Source organism: Lathyrus oleraceus, chromosome 1 (assembly GCF_024323335.1).
Source record: "Lathyrus oleraceus cultivar Zhongwan6 chromosome 1, CAAS_Psat_ZW6_1.0, whole genome shotgun sequence".
NCBI classification, from domain to species: Eukaryota; Viridiplantae; Streptophyta; class Magnoliopsida; order Fabales; family Fabaceae; genus Lathyrus; species Lathyrus oleraceus.
The window spans coordinates 305,032,461-305,036,816 of NC_066579.1; positions in this window are offsets into that span (position 1 = coordinate 305,032,461).

The window sequence follows — 4,356 nt, forward strand, 5'->3', positions numbered from 1 at the left end:
GTGCACCGTACCTTACGGTGTTCCTTAGTTACTTTATCTCTCATCAATCTGTCCTTTATGTGTGACCCTGTAGGTTTTCGTGACATTGGCAATTATATTAAATCACGTATTTAACATAATAAACAGTGAGCGGTATCTAGCAACACATCACTGCTACCCAAGACACGAAAATGTCATGTGATCTGACAAATCCTTCTGTGATAATACTTATGTGTACAATTACCCTTTTGCCCTTATGTCTATATTAAACACAAGGCATATACTGTGTCATCCTTGTCCAGTTCAATATTGGGCCCATAGACATTTATCCTGTTATGCAGGATGGGCAAATTCCATCTAGGTCACTCATGTCCCTCAACATGCTTCGTGGAGTACCCATCAACTATCTTTATGGTTATCCAGTTACGGACAACGTTTGATCAGCAATAAAGCACTCGACTCTACATCTAGGGTCCATAGTGGTTTCAGGTCGAAGGGTGGTATACACCATTATCACCATGAGAATAACTTATGATACTTTGCATAACATTCTATATAGTATTCTCATGGCGGGTCAATCCAGTATAAATATTACTCTTAATATTCATACCTATGTTTAAGACTTGATAACTCCTTATCCATGATCCATGAGATGTGATCATCAGTCTATATTCATAATAGTCTTACTGCTTTAATGTTATCCCACTTCACAATAAAGCTCGACTACGGATACTTTAAGAGTAATGTCCTTATGTTTAATGTGATCTCATGATTAAGTCATACTTGATACATTAAACGGACTAGCTATTCTAGGGACTTTATTAAACAAACATAATAAAGAAAAAGCCTTTTATTATTAATAAATAATTCGATACAAGTACCAAAAGTATTGGCCTCTAGGGCTTACACCAACAATCTCCCACTAGCACTAGAGCCAATCAGGCATACCCCTAATGCTCATAGATATAGTATGGCCATCATGCTTCTACTGCGCAAGAGGCTTTGTCAGTGGGTCAGCAATATTGTCAAGTGTAGGTACTCTGCATATTTTCACATCTCCTCTATCTATTATCTCTCGAATGAGGTGATAACGCCTAAGTATGTGTTTGGATAGTTGGTGGGATCTAGGCTCCTTAGCTTGTGCGATAGCACCATTGTTGTCACAATAGAGATCAATGGGATCCACAATGCTAGGAACTATGCCAAGTTCACTAATGAACTTTTTGATCCAAACAGCTTCCTTTGCTGCACTTGAGGCAGCAATATACTCGGCCTCGGTTGTAAAATCAGCAACTGTATCTTGCTTTGAACTTTTCCAGCTCACAGCGCCACCGTTTAAGCAAAACACATAACCAGATTGCGATCTAAAGTCATCCTTATCTGTCTGGAAGCTAGCATCGCTGTATCCAATTACAGCCAACTCTTCCTGACCTCCATATATCAAGAATTAGTCCTTAGTCCTTCTTAAATACTTAAGGATATTCTGATTCCTAATATATAGGCTGCTTCACCTAGGTCCTTCATAGAAAAGCATTTCCCCAACCAAGACTTTACTTGTTGTAGGGTAGGGACATCGTTTCCAATTAGTAATATGTCATCTACATATAATACCAGAAAAACGATCATGATCCCTCTAACCTTCTTGTAGACACAAGGCTCATCTTCGTTCTTGATGAATCCATATTGTTTTACTGTTTCATCAAAATGAAGATTCCAGCTTCTGGAAGCTTGCTTCAATCCATAGATTGATCTTTGTAACTTACATATCTTTTGGGCGTCTTCTGGTATGTCAAATCCTTCAGGCTGTGTCATGTACACATGCTCAAGAAGACTCCCATTAAGGAAAGCAGTTTTGACATCCATCTGCCATATTCCATAATCATGATATGCAGCGATAGCAAGTAAAATCCGAATAGATTTAAGCATTGCAACTGGTGAAAAGGTTTCATCATAGTCAACCCCATGAATTTGTTTATATCCTTTTGCAACCAGTCTTGCCTTATAGGTATGTACCTTACCATCCATGTCAGTCTTCTTTTTGAAGACCCACTTGCATCCTATAGGGTTAACTTCTACAGGAGGCTCTACCAAGGTCCAAACCTGGTTTATGTACATGGAATCCATTTCAGATTTCATGGCTTCTAGCCACTTCTCAGACTCAGGACCAGTTATGGCCTCTTGGCAGGTCACAGGCTCATCTTGATCCATGAGTAATACACCACCTTGATCAGTTATGAGATATCCATATCTCTCAGGTAGGTGACGTATCCTGCCTGACCTACGCTGGTCTTGTTCTACTTGAGCAGGTTGCTCTTCCACAACTACTTGTGTTTCCTGCTCTAATTCCTCCATAGGTGTATCAATTCTTTGTGATTCTTGAATTTCTTCAAGCTCTACTTTCCTCCCACTGATTCCTTTGGAAATAAAATCCTTTTCTAGGAAAATTCCAGTTCGAGCGATAAACACTTTTCCCTCAGAAGGATTGTAGAAGTAATACCCTCTTGTTTCTTTAGGATACCCCACAAATAAGCATTTGTCAGATTTGGGCTCAAGCTTAGTTGAAATTTGTCGTTTCACATAAACTTCACAACCCCAAATCTTCATGTAAGACATATGTGGCTTCTTACCACTCCATATCTCATATGGTGTCTTCTCAACCTTTTTGGATGGAACACGGTTAAGTGTGTAAGCTGTTGTCAATAGTCCATGTCCCCAAAAGGAGTTTGGAAGATCGGCGTGACTCATCATGGATCGGACCATGTCTAACAGGGTTCGATTTCTTCTCTCAGATACACAATTACATTCGGGTGTTCCAAGAGGAGTAAGTTGGGATAGGATCCCACACTCTTTCAGATGGTCATCAAACTCTAGGCTTAAATATTCACCACCTCGATCTGATCGAAGAGTTTTAATATTCTTACCTAGTTGGTTTTGTACTTCATTCTTGAATTCCTTGAACTTTTCAAAGGACTCTGATTTGTGTTTCATTAAATACACATAACCATATCTACTGAAATCATCAGTAAGTGTGATGAAGTACTGAAAACCTCCTCTGGCTGGTATGTTCAGTGGTCCACATACATCAGTATGTATGAGGCCCAAAAGATCATTCGCTCTTTCGCCTTTTCCTGTGAATGGAGACTTTGTCATCTTTCCAATTAAACAAGATTTGCATGTCTCATATGATTCATAATCAAAAGAGTCCAAGAGTCCATCTTTATGGAGTTTGGAAATGTGTTTCTCATTTATGTGGCCTAATCGACAATGCCAAAGGTAATTTGGATTTAACTCGTTAGGTTTCATCCTTTTAGTATTAATGTTATAAATAGGCATTTCGAGATCAAGGACATATAGTCCATTGCTCATTTGTGCAGTAGCATAGAATATATCATTCAAATAAATTGAGCAACAATTGTTCTTTATTATAAATGAAAAACCAAACTTGTCCAAATAATAAATGGAAATAATATTCCTGCTAATTGCAGGTACATAATAATAGTTCTCTAACTGAATTATTAAACCACTAGGTAAAGTCAATACATAAGTTCCTACGGCTAAAGTAGCAACCTTTGCTCCATTGCCAACTTGTAGGTCAACTTCACCTTTTGCCAAATCTCTACTTCTTTTTAGCCCCTGCACATTTGTACAAATGTGAGAACCGCATCCAGTATCTAATACCCATGATGCAAAAGTAGATAAATTTATTTCAATAACAAAAATACCTGAAGTTGAAGTCTCTACTCCATTCTTCATATCTTCCAGGTACTTTGGGCAGTTTCTCTTCCAGTCTTCGGTCTTACCGCAATGGAAGCAGGTGCCTGCCTTTGCTATGCCTCCACTAGGCTTCAAAACAGCAACAGTGGGTCTGGTTTTAGCAACTTCCTTGCCTTTCCCTTTCTCACACTGCTTGGTGGGCCTTTTGTTCTGTCTCTTTCCATTTCCGATCATCAGAATGGACTTCCCTTTTGTCTTCAGATTCTACTCAGCTGTTCTTAACATGGCTAGCAGTTCAGGAAGAGATTTTTCCATATCATTCATATTGAAATTTAGGACAAATTGACTGAATCTATCTGGCAACGATTGCAAGATCAAATCAGTCGCAAGTTCCTTTCCGAGGGGAAAACCCAACCTTTCAAGGTTTTCCATATACCCAATCATCTTGAGCACATAGGGACCTACATGGGCTCCCTCAACTAACTTGCCTTGAAAAGGGCTTTTGAAACTTCAAACCTTTCATGCCTTTCTTGCTCTTGATAGAGCATCTTCAGGTGTTCGGTCATATCGAACGCTGCCATGTTCTCATGTTGCTTTTGCAATTCTGAGTTCATGGTAGCTAGCATGAGACAAGCAGTTTCATTGGTGTTGATTCTAAGTGTT